Consider the following 16,014-nt stretch of genomic DNA (forward strand, 5'->3'; position numbering starts at 1 on the left):
GACTCCCAAGGTAGGAGCCAGCACCACTTTGCTTGGAAGTTGGTTCCAGATCCTAGCTGCCTTGACAGTGAAGTAGTGTCTCCTGATGTCTAATCTGAATTTACCCTCTGCCAGCTTGTGACCATTATTTCTAGTCACTCCTGGCAGTGCTCGGGGGAACAGGGACTCCCCAGTGCCTGCTAGTCCTTTCTGACTAGTTTGTAACAGGCCACTAGATCCCCTTCAGCCTTCTCTTGTGGAGGCTGAACAGGTTCAGGTCCCGTAGCCTCTCCTCATAGGGCCTGCCCTGCTGCCCCCAGTCATGTGAGTGGCCCTCCTCTGGGCCCTCTCCATGTTGTCCACATCCCTCTTGAAGTGTGGTGCCCAGAACTGGACGCGGTACACCAGCTGCGGCCTGACCAGTGCTGCATAGAGGGGGAGTATCACCTCCTTGGACCTGCTTGAGATGCATTTGTGGATGCATGAGAAGGTGCAGTTGGCCTTCCTGACTGCATCCCCACACTGCTTGCCCATATTCATCTTGGCATCAATGATGACTCCAAGATCCTTTTCTGCCTCTGCACTGATGAGAAGGAAGTTAAGGACAAGAGATAGAAGCCTTAAGAAAATGTGCTAATTATACTCATAAATTTATTTTAGGTAAATGATGTTGAAGTCTACTTTAATTTTTGTTGTTCCATGCAAGCCAATAGTGTACTAGATCCAATTTAATTTGGAGCTATGAAATTGCACTTTTATAAATATTAAATTTGAACAGCCATTCTACTGTGTAGTTTTAATTAACACATGAAAAATAGATGACTTTCATGTGCCAGCAACCAAGGCTAACTAATAACACACTTTACCTAATAACAGGTAAAGTTCAAAAAGTTCTAGGGATACTGTATTTAGTCTGAATTTGTGGATTTCCGTTTCCTTTACCCTGTATCCAAGATTCCTACACAGGAAAAACTGTTGAAATGACTGCACAGACAGTCCTTAGTACTACTCATTGTAACTAAAATTTTACTTTTAAAAATCTGTTGTTATAAGTTATCACTTTGTACAGTAATAGATAAAATGCTTTTTTAGACAGGAGTGTGACATTAAATTGGTCAGAATAAGAGCCCAGGAAAACATGGATTGGGGAAAAAAATGTATAGCTTTTCTGGCAATACTCAACATGTCTTCAGAAATGACTTTAGCCCATCTAATTCCTACCTATATATTTATTTTGTTGCTAACTGAGGACCCACAGCATTAATAAAATTGTCCTCTCAGTACCCGTGTAAGATTAGGATATTACACAGATGAGGCTCTAAGGTACAAAGTAAACAACTTCCCTATGGTCACCTGTAAAGTCTTGTTAGAATTAGTAATTGAACCAAATCCCCTTGACCTCCCAGATAGTGTATTTTAATAACAAGATCATTCTTTTTTAAAGGATTAAAAGTGAGTAGTCTATATTCATTAAGACTCTAATCTTACTCCTGTGAAAACCAGTGGAAGTGAGACTCTGAAAGATGTGTATTTGTATTGAGAGAGACACCTCAATGGAAAAATCTTAATAGAAGAAAGATACTATAGTTCTTACCTGAATGGAGTTTGTTGAGGTAGTACCCTGCTTTGCCTCTAACAGGCTATTATGCTGAAAGAGTAAATTGCATTGAAATATCAAGTTTGCTATTGCAATGTAAACCCAGAGGGTTTTTTTTAGTGAAAGAGCTTTAGTGGGTGTAGCTGAGCTGCTGCTCTAACAGACTCAACACATTAAAGTAGTTCGGATCCTTGCTTCCTTTGCATTGTTAGTGCAGGCTCTTAAACTGTTTTAAACTCAATTACTCAAGAAGAAAAATGGTTGCTTCTGCCCTTAATGGAAATCTGGCAATTGCAATGGTAAAATACTACTTATTTTTAAATGAATTAAATCAAGGCAGAACTTTTTTATTAAAAGATCATTAACGAACATTTACTGTAATGCAAACTGTATTAAGACAAAGGCTAAATGTAAATCAGGTTAAGCTGAAACATTTTGTAAAGCAGTTCTAAGATCTTAATAGGTGTATATTACCCAGGACTCTCATTTTAAAACAGTTGAAACTGTTTCCCTTCAGGGAAGTAGGGTCTAATAGCTGAAGAACAAGGCAAGAAGATAGATCAGGCTTCTTCTCCTAATATTGTCTCCTGTAGATGGTATCGTGAGGCTTCAGCGAGGATTTTGAAAGTTTTGGAGATTCTTAAATAGGATGCTTTGCTCATCTGTGGTGCCTAATGTACCTGCCAAAGTTAATGAAGGCCGTCTTCCCCAACCACTAAAGCAGTGCAGGAAAATGTGTTATTCTAGGTATATGTGTAAATTGAACCAAACCTAGACTTCACTTTTGAAAGAGAAATTAATTTCCAGTTGTTTTATTGTAATGCTAACTTGTAAGTCAGCAGGTGGCTTTTTGGAGGCTTTTAAAAACCTTTGTTTTACTTTGCTTTTAAAAACCTTTTACAATTGTATGTGCTGGTACAGGATCCACATAGCTTCCATTCTGGTTTTTTTTCTTTTTTAAACACTAATTATTTTGGTAACAGTAATTGTTTTAATTTCACTGGTAAAGCTTTTAAGTTGACCAGTATTCTTTGTCCTTTACTTTCAAACTTTAACATACTTAGTTGAGAATAAATTATAACAGGCCCATTGCCAGTTATCAGAGACTCCTCTGGTTATATTGTATAAATTGGATATTAATTGTTAAATTTATTCTGTTCAGCTCTCCATTCTAGTGACATCCTGCAGTTTATTTTTCTGAATAGTCACTATAAACTGGACTTGGGGGCAGAAAAAAAGTCAGGTGAAATTTTAACCAGAAATTGAATTTAGTGCTAGACAAAAAATGACAGTAACTTTCACGCGAATGTCAAGCTAATATGGACATTGTGTTTGCATTTATTTGAATACTTTTCATGCTATCACCTTTCACACCATCACCATCATTTGACTTCACTGTTCCTGAGCTGCCCTAAGGGCTCTAGAATTTGTGTTCTGTCTTCTCACAAAGCTGCATTTTGCTTCCTATTCTTCTTAATTTTTAGTTGGATTTGCTTTACTAGTACATCTGAATTGTAATTGCTTCTCAGGTACATGCCCACATCAGGTTGATCTATTCAGTTCCAGCTTGGATACTGGAGTAAGGCAGAGGTCTTGTGGCTGAAGCCAAGTTTTCTTCCTAGTTCTAAGTTCTAGCAAATAACACTAACTTTAGGGAACAAATGTTAATTGTTTTATTTACTTGACTTCATTTAATATTAGAGAAGGTGCTGCAGATATTTCTGACATTGACTAACTTTTTTGCTTTTTTTACCAAAAAAAAAAGTCCCTTTGGGATGAAGGATCTCATTTTTTCCCTTTTGCAGTACACCTAATACAGCATTAGATTGTGATGAATTCAGAACTGTTCTAACATTTGAATAGCAGCACCCATGAGAAATTGTGGTGAAGAAGAGCGAGAACCATGGCCTCTGCCCAAAATAAATGGAAGAGGGACTGCCTACTGAGCTCCTTTGAAAGATAGTAGAAGTTGCAAAGTAAGCTACCAGGGTGAGAGCAGACCTGTCATCCCTTCCAGTCTCACTAAGGCCATGGTCACACAAACAAGTTACTAATGGGCAGAGAAGGTGGGGCTTTTACCATGTGTCAGCTGCTCTGGGGTAACTGCCCATATGCATCTCCCTGCTCTGTGGCAGATGAGACCTAACCCAGAGAAGTTTAACTATCCTATAGAGCAGTGATTCTCCTTCAGTATGCTGTTGCACACTGGCGTGCCATGGGATATTTTTAAGGGTCCTGTGGGGTGCTGCACAGTATTAGCACTGTTAGGTGTGCAATACCCACACATGATTTACAAAATAAACCCATAAGATTCCAAATAGAAATCCATAGTGTCAAAAACATTCTAACCTATTGTGGTCTTTCTGAGTTCTTTGCAACAGAGGAATTGCTTCGTTACTTTTTTTATAGTTGAGAATCATGTGAAAGCTAAGAGCTGGCATTTTTCAAGGAGTACCTTATACTCAGGCAGGAATGGTACAGAGACTTAAGATGCTGAGATTTCTTTACAGTAGCAGATCAAAGAGTTTCTAGAAGTTTAGAGAGAGCCCAAGCAGGGTGAAGGAGGAAGCAGGTCACTTCCTGCCCTGCCATTAACTCTGTTTACTAATAGGCAGAAATGAATGTGTAACTTTTTACCTAGTCTGAATGGAAATTAGAACAAGTACTACACTCCTGTCTGTACCTTCAGTGAGCTGTTTGAAGCAGCAGCTGGTTGTCTGCAGGTGAAAAGTATACAGGAAACATCAATATTTTAAGAGAAAAAATTAGGAGGATTTTGACATCCCAAAGGGAAGTGGTTCAGACATAGAAAACTTGGAGGTAAGGTTAAATTGGGCTCTGGGAATGAATTAGGCACTGTAACAGCCCCTCTAAGTGATACCATGCAAGAACAATGCAATTATAGATGAATAGATTCATAGATAAGGGTTGGAAGGGACCTTGCAGATCTTCTAGTCTGATCCCCTGCCCTGGGCAGGAGAGAAAACTGGGCTCAAATGACTCCAACTAGGTAATCATCAAGTCTTCTCTTAGAGACCCCCAAGGTAGAAGCCAGTACCACTTCCCTAGGAAGTTGGTTCCAGATCCTAGCCACCCCGACTGTGAAGTAGTGCCTTCTAATGTCTAGTCTGAACCTACTCTCTAACAACTTATGACTGTTACTCCGGGAGACATTCGGGGGAACAAGGTCTCTCCCATTCCTTGCTGGTCCCCCCCCAGTAAGTTTTATAGATGGCCTCCAGGTCCCCTTCTCTTGTGAAAGCTAAACAGGTTAAGGTCCCATAGCCTGTCCTCATAGGGTCTGCCCTGCTGTCTCCGAATCATGTGAGTGGCTCTCCTCTGGACCCTCTCAATGCTGTCCATATCCCTCCTGAAGTGCAGCACCCAGAACTGGATGCAGTACTCCAACTGCGGCCTGACCAGAGTTGCATAGAGGGGGAGGATCACCTCCTTAGCCCTGCTTGTGATGCATCTGTGGATGCATGACAAGGTGCAGTTAGCCCTACTAACTGTGTCCTCGCATTGGCGGCCCATGTTCATTTTGGAATCGATAATGACTCCAAGATCTCTTTCTGCCACTGTGCTTTCGAGAAGAGAGTTCCCCAGCCTATAGGTATGCTGCTGGATCTTACTGCCCAAGTGCAGCACCCTGCGCTTGTCAGTATTGAATCCCATCCTATTCTCATTTGCCCACCTCTGTAACCTGTACATTATGATTAACGTATGATTGTGTTTGCAGCCCTGACTTAAACTAATTCCAGGCATTCAATTTTCATATATTTTTCTCCTCATGGTGTCACTATTGGTTGCAGTTTTTAAACTGTGACAGTCTTGGCAGTAGGGGGCTTTACATGGATGAAAACCAACCTGTGTGGATTGTTTCTGGAGATGAGGGAGGAGGAGGGTTCTTTAAGTGGGTCAGTGTGGTTGAGTGGGAATGTAGGAGGTCAGTTGGCTGCCAGGGATGTAGATGGGAGGAAGAAAAAGCCTCCAAAGAGGGATATCTTGTCTTGTGACATGTGGTCTGTGCATTGAGCTGAAATAGGCAGTGCAGTTCTACTTTGCCTTAAGGAAGGACTGCAAGGGAAGCTGTTCAGATGCAGACATGGCACTTTGGCCCAGGTCCTCAAAGGTGTTTCATAAATATGTTTTAGTATCTGGAACTTGGGGACTAGGTTCCTGTGTCTTTTTGCCCAGAAGAGCTCTTTATGAGCCTGCAGTTGGTTGTCAGGGGCAGTTTGTGAAAGAACAATAGCATAGATAAGAATGGATGTTTGGGAGGGTCCCAGCTTACAGAGGTTTGAAAATCATTTACAATAAAGAGTACATAAAAGAGCTTATTTGTCTAATGCCTGTGCTCCAACCTCCAGGGTATATGTATCAAAACAAAGCTAAACAAAACCCTGGCATTCACACAGGCTTCTGTTTGGATGTGCCACCACCCACCCCTGCTTCTACATCCCTGTGCATAGGAATACTAGCCTCTTACACATTTCCAGACCTTTGCAGTCCTGTAATGGTGTTTGACACCATGGACCACAATTCTATGTTAATATGTAGGGAAGTCATGCTTGGTAAAATGGCCTCTGTGATAAATGTGTTTGTAGTCTCAGTAACTGTAAACTACAATAAACTGGTTTCAATTAACAGAGTTAAAGGAACGAATGTGTTAAGTGTAACCTAAAGGTGAGGGAAATGAGCTTGTTCCCATTTTCTGCTTCTTTGTAGCATAAAAATAATAAACCTTGTATTTTTTAATGTAAGCAGCATTGCATTTGTGTTATGTTAGTGGAGGAAAACCTCCAAGAATACACAGAGCCCTCCCCCCGAAATCAGTTGTGTGCATCACAAAAAGGAAAGAAAAGGGGGGCTACTTTCCCTTCTTTCTATTAAAGTCATATTTAAAGCTGTTTGAATGGGAAGCATGAGTAAACATGTTAAGAGTTCAGTTCCTTTCATCATGCCTGTTATGGCAATAACAAGTCTCTGAACTTTTGTGAGACACGTATGTTGAAAAATATATTTATAGTTTAGTTTTTTGTTTTACTTCTTACGAGAAAGTGACAGTATTTGCTTTTACTTATTAATGCATGAGGAGACGTTTGTAAATAAGCCTGTTAATGTTTTAAATACATTTTTGTTAAATATTTTACTAATTCTACCTTCTTCCTCAAATTGTTGTTGTGCAGCTGTCTATCGTGGCTAATCAACTATGGGATAAGTGCACAAAATATATTTTTTAATTTTGACATGGTTAAAAAACAGTAATTAAAACTGAGCTCTGTCAAAGATTTAAAAAAAAACTGCATGGGTAGTGAGCAGGAAATACTTTGACATGTTGTTATAAGTTAATTATGTTGTATGGTGCTTGATTTCCTTGGATTGTAGACCAAATTAAATGGTGTGAGCCTAAAGTCCTTATGCTTTCTTTTGTACTCATTCGTGTATTGTAAACTTCCTGACAATGTTTGTAAAAGTAAATATTTTATTGTGTATTTTTTCCTCTTTGGTACATCTTCCTCATTTTCTCAGCCTTTTATATCTAATATTAATGGACCGTAACGTTGCAAGATATCTAAGCAAGGAGGTATATAGGGAGAATTTCCATTCTCGGGTCTGTCATGAATGAAATGGTATAAAGTGTTTGCTTAACAGCACTTAAGCTTCTTTGATATCTTAGTGGTTTCTTAATATCCCTTCAGTGAGAGCTAGTTGTTCAGAAATGCTCGCTGCCAAATTCTAACTTCCTCTATAATTACAGTTCCTTATTTCCCTGGTAAATCAAATCTTAGAATGAATAGCAGCAGTTTCTGAAATGAATAGAAGAGCCACGATTAAGTTAAGATTTCTTGGCAATTGTGTACTACTACTATGGCACATGAGAGCTTCATCAAAATTAGATGGAGGCCACAAAGTCAGACACTTGGAAATGCCAAAATTAGGGTTTCTTGTCTTCGTCTTGATTTGTTATATGCTTTATTTATGCTACAGTCTTAATGACATATTTTTTTATGCAGAGGTCCTTGTCTTCAAGAGCCCTGCCTCATTTGTTGTAATAATTGGAAGGTGCAAAGTGAATGAAGCAGGGGAGTGTAGGAAACAAAACAATGTCTTCATGATAGAGACAGCTAAATGCTGTCCTAGAGAATTGGATTTTATCTCTGCTTCCAAGGAATCCTGGGAAATTACTTACACTTTCTGTAGTGGTCACTGATTGCATGTTCTTCATATTCTGGTTCTCCAGCTTGGTTTACTAGGATTGGATCTGGAGGAATGCTGAGCACTTAAGGTTGCAGCTAAAATCAGATGTACCTGTGCTTGGAAATAGTTAAGCAATTTGCAAAATTAGGTCCTGGGATCTCAAGTTGGATGCTCAAAAATGGGTGGATGCTTTTACCCTTAACCTGTATGCATCGCTTGAGGAGTGAGTGCCATGGAAAAGTCTGTAAGGAAATTAATGTTGTTTTCAGAGCACAGTTTGAACAGTATGCAGTAAATAAGACCAGATTAATGAATATAAAACAAAATAATGAGTCCTGTTCATTCTGTCTGCTGAATGAGAGAGGTCCTGTGGAAAAACTGTTTGTGACTGTGTAATTAAAAATCATTGTTATAATACAGACATGCCAGGGGATAAATTAAGGATTCATATACACCCTTGATTTTGGCATTTTCTTTCACTTCCATGATCTGACCTCACAACCTTAATGTTTGTGTGTGTATGTATTTGGAAGGAGGTTCTAAATTTTAAATAAATCAAACTCAAAAAATTTGTCATGAGACCTAGAAGTATTAGGTCTAGTGCACAGATCTCTCCCTTTTGAGCTAATGGAGTAGCGAATAGCTGCAGCAGTTTCTCATCCTTAATATGGACTGATACTGAAAGAGAATGAAATGTATACTTTTCATGTGGGTTTTTGCAGATTTTGGATTCTTTGCCTTGCCACCTTCAGCTGCTTCCCATCCCAGTCCAGCCTTTTCCCCACCCCAGGCCTGTTGTTCAAGTTCCACTGTTGCTCACCTGTCTGCTCTCGGGCTTCTTGTGTCAGTCCCAGTATTTTTGTGCAGGTAGCCCTAATGTACCTTTTCAGTCTTATCATCCAACCACCTCCCAGTTTCAGTTTTCCTAACCAAGATCCTGGTCCAAGCTCACTCTTTGTTCTCCTGAAGCTCATTTTTTCCAATTTCTCTCTTCCCCTTCCCTGACTCCTTGTTCCAGTACATATGCTCAGCCAGTCCTATTGCTGTGCTTACACCCCAGCAATAGTGTAACGGGGAAGGGCAAGCAGACCTCATGCCCAGGGTGCTTGCCCATCATTCCCCACTTAACTTATCCTTCCAAGCTGTATGTCAAAGTGGCACAGGCAGTATGTAATTGCATGCAAGGTGTGCTGGGAATTGTAGCTTTGTAGAGTGGCTGACAGGGAAATGAGGCTGGGGCTTAATACAAATTAACAGTGGAGGAAGGAAACAATGAATAGGTGTGGGGGGGAAAGACAAGCTTGGAAAGAAACCCAGGGACTAGAAGCCAGTGTGCTTAGGATCTGACTGAGCTGGTTGCCACTGGTAGAAGAAATGACCCTGCATTTTTGCCATGAAAATCAGCAATTTTTTATCCTCCTGACATGGTCTTCTGTGGCATAAAAACGGGGTGAATGTTCTCACACCCCACAGCAGTGAACTCCCTTGACACTCCAGGGAACTACAGTTCACAGCACATCTTGCACTTCATAACATGCTAAGCTCAAGGCTGCTGGCTGCTGCTCCTTTATGCTGCCTCGTGGGGGAAGGGTGAGGGTGGGTTGCCCTGGGCATTGCCTCCCAGTTGCAGCCTCCCATTCTCCAGCTACAAGCCTCATTTCCCAACCAGTTAGAGTCCCTTTCCCCTTGGTTTCCAGTTCTGTTCACTGTCCAGTCACTGTATTTCCCCTACCCTAAATTCTACCCTGGTCATTTGCACTGGATTTGTTCCAATCCCCTCTGCCTCTGAATCCTACAGTTTCTTCTATATTGCCTTTAATGAATACTTTGTGTTGGTGTTCCTGCATGCAAATGATGGTGGCCCACCTTGGCAGATGCTGGGGGGGGCGTGCTAATGCCAGCCAGTGGTCAGTGTTGAACTGGTGAGGAAACACTTAGAGCAGCTGAATGTCTTCAAGTCAGCAGGACCGGACAGACTACACCTGAGTGATGAGGGAATTGGCTGAAGTCACTGCGGTACTGTTGGCAAAGGTATTTTAAGACTCACGGTGCTTGGGAGAGGCCCTGGAAGACTGGAAAAGGGCCAATGTGGTGCCAACCTTTAAAAAGGGAAGGAGGGACGATCCAGGAAACTATGGGTTAGTCTGTTTGAGCTCAACACCAGGTAAAATTTTGGAACAAATTATCACGAAGTCCACTTGTGAGAAACTGGCAGAAGGCATGATACTGAAGGAGAGCTAACATGGTTTCGTGGGGGACAGTTCATGTCGGACCAACCTTGTCTCCTTCTATGATCAAGTAATGAACTTAGATGTGGGAGACACAATTGATGTCATATACTTGGATTTTTTAAAAAAGCTTTGAAAATGGTTTCCCGTTACACTCTTATTTAAAAAAAAAAACCTTAGGGGATTGTGGGCTGACAGAGGCCATGGTAAGGTGGGTTGGGAACTGGCTAAGGGATCAACCCCAGATAGTGTTAGTGGACTGGTCTGTATTGTTTTGGTGGAAGGTGGCCAATGGTGTCCCGCAGGGTTTAGTTCTTGGCCCCGTGCTGTTTAACATCTTTATCAATGATTTAGATGAGGATATGAAAAACATACTGGTCAAGTTTGCACACAATACTAAGTTATGGGCAAAAGCAGTCATGCTAGGGGATCGGATGCAGATCCAAGCAGCCCTGGACAAGCTGGAAAGGTGGGCAGAGCAGAACTCAATGAAGTTCAATAAGGATAAATGCAGAGTGCTTCATATGAAGTTACCAATAACATTACTGTAGGTTAGGAGAAGCTGTCCCAGCCAGCATAATGGCTGAAAGGGACCTGGGGGTTATAGTTGATCATAATGAACATAAGCCACCAGTGTGATGTTGTAGTCAACAGAGCTAATAGCATACTGGGATGCATTAGCTGATGCAGGGCTATGGAAGTGATACTTTACTTGGTATTGGTGAGGCCCTAGTTCTACACAGTGGACTTCAAAAAGAGATGTGGAGAATCTTGAAAGGGTCCAGAGAAGGGCCATAAGAATGATTAAAGATCTGGAGGACAAATCTTATGAGTAAAGACTAAGGGATCTGGGACTGTTCAGTCTGGGGAAGAGAAAACAGGGGGAACTTGGTAGATGTCTAAGTATGTAAGGGGTGAATATCGGGAGCTGGGAGAAGAACCAGTGGCAGTGCGTAGCAGGTGCCAGTGTACCCCCTGACTGGCCACACTTGCCGCTTAGGCAATGGGCAGGAGAGACAGGTGTGGGTGCCAGTGTCCCCCCTGCAAGTGCTGGCCAATCACTGCAATGGCTGTAGCCGATTCCAGGATCACCCGCAGGTGACGCCATCCCAGTCAGTGGGACAGGTCTCGGGGGGGGGGCCTTAGGCAGCACCAGTCACCCATGAGAGAAACTGTTCACTAGAGCACCCCAGCAGAGGTCAATGAGCAATGGCCATATACTGTTAGAGTAGGGGTTGCCAACCAGGGGTATGCATACCCCTGTGGATACTTGGGAAGGCCCTAGGGGGTACACATGGGGATGTGGGGACAGAGCGCTACCACCCACCACCCTGTGCCACCACCTCCCAGAAGCAGGTCCCGGGGGGCGTGAGAGTAGCAGTGCCCCTCTATGGGCAACACAGGCCCTGCCCAGCTGGCCAGATGTGAGGGGCAGGGAGGGGAGCTCATATGCAGTGCCTGCTGCCACCACCCTATACTGCCACCACTCCACATCTAGCCATGCACACCCCCCACCCCCTGTATCTGGCCACATGATAACCCCCCTCCCACTCTGCATCCAGGTGCTGGGGGTACACATATTGAAAAGGGTTGAAAACCTTTGTATTAGAGGATGGTTTCAGGTTGGATGCAAGGAAAAACTTCTTTATGGTAAGAGTGACCAGACTGGAATAGACTTCCCAAGGAGGTGGTGCAGTCTCCAACCTTGCAAGTCTTCAAGAGGACTTTGGCCAGACACCTTGCTGGGATCATTTGATCGTGGCAGTATTCCTGCTGAGAACAGGGGGGTTGGACTTGATGAACTTTCAAGGTCCCTTCCAGCGCTTAATTTCTGTGATTCTTAAGGTGCCAACTGGTGGTTGTTGGAAGAGACTGGCTCATTGCTTTTGGCTCCGCTGCTCAACCTGGAGTAGCTAAGAAACATCTCGACAAGAGGGAAAAAAAAGGCCATCTCTAAGGCAGGGGCAATGCGTAGGGGGTGCACACGGGTGCCTGTGCACCCCCTTGTTACGCAGGCACTTAATTAAGCACTTAATTAAGCACTTAATTAAATGAGATCACTCAGGACCTTATACTGTCCGCTGTGTTTTGTGGCCCTGAGACGATAAGCTGGTAAACCAGGATATATCTATCACTACCCAATTTACCAGGCAATTAGATGAAGTTGCCACACACACACAATTAGCTAATGAAATGAATAATGCAGTTTATTAATAATAAGAGCAACTAACAACATTTAACAAGTAATATTAACCACAACTAATCAACAAACATTAACCAATTAACTATACCAGGGAGGAAGGAGTGGAATACATTATAGAGGAGCAAGAGTCATTTTATTTATCTCTGCCGCTGTCTTATCAGTCATCAGCTGTCTGTCCTCCAGTACAAGTCAGCGGTGGCTTACCTCCCACCTCCCTGCCTTTCTAACAAGGGTACTTAACTAATAAAAGGACAGAAGAAGGAGGGGAGGGATTGAGGTGATACTTGCTAATTAAGTAAAAGGGCTGCTCTGTGTCAAAGATGCATACACCCAGGGAGGAAAAGTCTCGGGAGCGGACTCTATTTACTTTGATGTAGGAGCAGATCCGGAGGGGAGCAACTGCAAGGAGACATTTGAGTCTGGAGTATACACAGCACAGCCTCCACAGAGCTGTCCTCTCCTTCAGTCGGTCTCTCCTTATGCTCTCACACCCCGGCCAATCTCCAACGTGGGCCCCAATCTCTCTCACTCCCTTGACCACGCTATGCACACTCACGTGCCCTCTGACCACAGACCCAAAACCTCACAGCCACACATCCACCCCCAGACACACCAAGCTCCATCCACACACCCTTTATTGGCTATGTGCACATGGAATGGCTCTGCACTCGGCCCCCAAATCTTCACATGACACCTTGTTCAGGGGGCAAGGCCACACAGTTCACTTGGTGACCTGCTTTCCATCTGTGTTGTGGTACCATAGTGTCTTCATCCTTGTACATAGACCCAGACCCTAATTTTGGCTGCACCCCCTGACCATGGCAATGCACCCTCTACACAAAGGTGGGCAGTTGCGGCTCACAACCCTTCCTCACCCCACCGCTGATACCGCCAGTAGCATCTCCAGGCGGTCAGCGATTGCCTGCTGGCTGCTGTCGACGCTGCCAGTGGTGTCTGTGGGTGGTCACCAACCCCTGGTCAGCGCTTGCCACCCCACCCTCCGCTGACTGTGCCAGCAGCATCTACAGGAGCTCCCGCTTCCGGCTGCTGCGCTCCCACCGCTGCTGCCGGGCCCCCCAGCCACCGGGTGCATGCGCTGTTCGTGCCGTAAGCCCTGGTGTTGCAGCATGTGCGTCACTTTCTTGGTATGGCACAAACGGTCATCATCAGTAGGAGCTCTGAGAAACTCAAACATGCTTGTGAGGATGGAAACTTTGGAGAGATGAATTGTTAAACTGAGTGATAAAGAGTCTGTTTATAACGTGGCTGACTTTGGACAGATTTTTATAGGGAAGGCAAAAGCCACATCCTTGACATAAACATCTACCACTCTCTCATGCCCCCTCCCCCCCCCATGCAACAAATTTGGTAGTCCCTGCTCCAAAAGCATAAAATGTTCAAGCTGTTCAAAGCAAAGGTTGCAAGTTTCTTAAGGCTTATCTAGGAAAATGGCTGAACCATATTGGACAAAAAATTTAGGTAAAAAAAAAAACAAGGAAAAATCATCCTGAAGCAACACCTGGCAAGTCAGATGTTAAAATCTGGCAACATTATACAATTGAAAATAGGGGTTTACAACGGGAAATATTGGGCAACCTTAATAGATGCTCCAGTCCCACAAATAATGACTATTCTATTTTGATTTCAAAGGAATTGTATAGCACATGTTGTTAAAGAAATAGCTTGGAGGTTAATGTGTTACTCTAACTGTAATCTTGTCAGACTTAATGGAATTGTAAAGATATTGAAACTGAACTGAGAAACTCAAATGCTGCTACTGAACTTTATTGGTACTAGCCTCTAGGGCTACTGCTTAATGCTGTAAGTGTTAAAAGATGCACTTTTACATAATTTAAAAGCTTCAACTCCCAATTATCAGCAAGTGCAGTTGTCACAATCTTTCATTTTTTATAGATTTCTTGACAGCTTCTATTCCTTTTAACCTGTCAGAATAACATGCTTGACAGCAACAACTGTAGCAATCCATTTTTATTTGCTTAATAGCAATTCTTAAGTGCAGTACAGTATAACTATGGAAAAAGAGTAGTAATTTCCTACCCTACTTCTCTCTCTTTTTTTGTTTTGTTTTGTTTTTGTTGATGAATTTGCTTATACACTGACCTTTTAACAGGGACAGTACTGACCATGGTTTAAGGATATTGGGCATAAGTAAGGGAGCTGACTGTTATAGCATGAGTTGGGAAATGGGAACTTGTCTGATGGAAGTTCTTCTGGCTGTTCCATTGAGTAAGGTGCATTGAAACTACAAAAGCAAATAAATCACTAACTTCTAATAGTAAATGTAAAGTCTCAGCCATTTTAATTTTTCACTGTAAACATTCATGTTCTTTCATTAGCGGTTTCGTGAATTTCTGTCACTCACAATGCCCTACAGTATTAAAGTATTTTTTGCCTATTATTTATTGTGTTAAGTTAATAATACATTTAATATTACCCAGATAAAAATGGATGCCACATTTTATGTACATCTGCTTATGGGTTTATGTAAGAAAAAAGCTGCACAACATAACCCCTGCCCATGTGGGTATCAGGTAAAGAAGTGATATGAGAAAATGAATATCACAGGTTCATGGACTTGCCCATAACTGCTTGCTTTTCCTAATTCTTGAAAAAAGTCTTGTCAAGAAAAGAAGATAGATTTATTTGACAGAAGTGCAGGTCTACCTGATAAAAAAGAATGTGATACATGACTTCGGCTTTTTCAAAGGATTCAACTTGGATTAAACAGTTTACATTAAATAAAACTAATACAATTCACATTAGATTAATTAAAAACTGGCTTACCAACCCATCTTCAAATATTGTTAAATGGAAGATATTGATGAATGTGGCTGTTTTCATGGGGGAAAGAGGGCCCTGAGAATGGATTTTTGTTCAGTGCTACAAAGTATTTGTATTTTCTAACAGTATCATCCTTTACCTGATGATATAAAATCTCTGAGACAACGTATACAAAGGGAATATCAAGTAAATGGAAGGATGTAGCCAATGCTGTGTAAAGACCTTTACTAGAACACAGTGTCCAGTTGTGGTGTCCTGGATGGAGTTCAGAAGATGGTAACAATCATTATTCAGAGGCTGGAAGCAAGCCTAAAAAAGAGATCTGATTGTGTCAGTTTTCAATCTGGCTGACAAGGGCATAACAAAATCCACTGGTTAGAAATTAAAGTTTGACCACTTCAACATTGTAATAAGACCCAATTTCTTATCCTTCAGTGTAAGTACCACAGGCAATTTACTAGTGATTGTGGTAGACTTACCATTGTCTTCAAAATGAGTATAAGGGATTTTTTGGCTTGGTTTGATTTGGATTGTTGTTGGGATTTTTTGTTTGTTTGTTTTTTGGTGTGCGCTGTTTTAATAATATGCTTCTAGCCAACTTCCGGGAGAAATTCTGAGGTCTGGTGTGTGTGTTTGTGGGACAGGAACAGATTAGGTTGGATCATTGTTGTGGTCCCTTGAAAATGTCTGTTCATTTCCTTCATGAGTCTTGGGAGAACACAAAGCTCTGCCTTGTCTTCTGCGTACTCATTAAATGTTCAGCTCTTGTGACAAAGATTATAATTATATCATGTTTCAGAGTTTTAGCTGGTGGCATGTAGGAGTCAGGAAAGATTTTTTTTTTCTTCCCTTCCCCTCCCCTTGCCCTTTCTGCCACCCCTCCCTGTAACGTACAGTTGACTCGTATGGCTTTTTTCCATTTTCCTCTTAAGCATCAGAGATTCTCCATAGCTGGAGATGGGACACAGGGAAGGGTGAATAAGTGCTCAGGGATGGAACTCATG

The 16,014-nt window shown here is 42.2% G+C and overlaps 1 protein-coding gene across 1 annotated transcript in view; it reads left to right on the forward strand.

The window, feature by feature from the left end:
• Nucleotides 1-3,894, forward strand: part of LOC109310540 (nuclear receptor coactivator 5-like) — a 43,913-nt gene extending 40,019 nt beyond the window's left edge. The window contains exon 12 of the mRNA XM_019535751.1: nt 571-3,894. The gene's annotated coding sequence lies outside the window, so the exon portion shown is untranslated. The remainder of the gene's footprint in view (nt 1-570) is intronic.
• The last annotated feature ends 12,120 nt before the right edge of the window (nt 3,895-16,014 follow it).

This window comes from Crocodylus porosus, unplaced genomic scaffold, assembly GCF_001723895.1.
Source record: "Crocodylus porosus isolate Cpor-Errol unplaced genomic scaffold, CroPor_comp1, whole genome shotgun sequence".
NCBI classification, from domain to species: Eukaryota; Metazoa; Chordata; order Crocodylia; family Crocodylidae; genus Crocodylus; species Crocodylus porosus.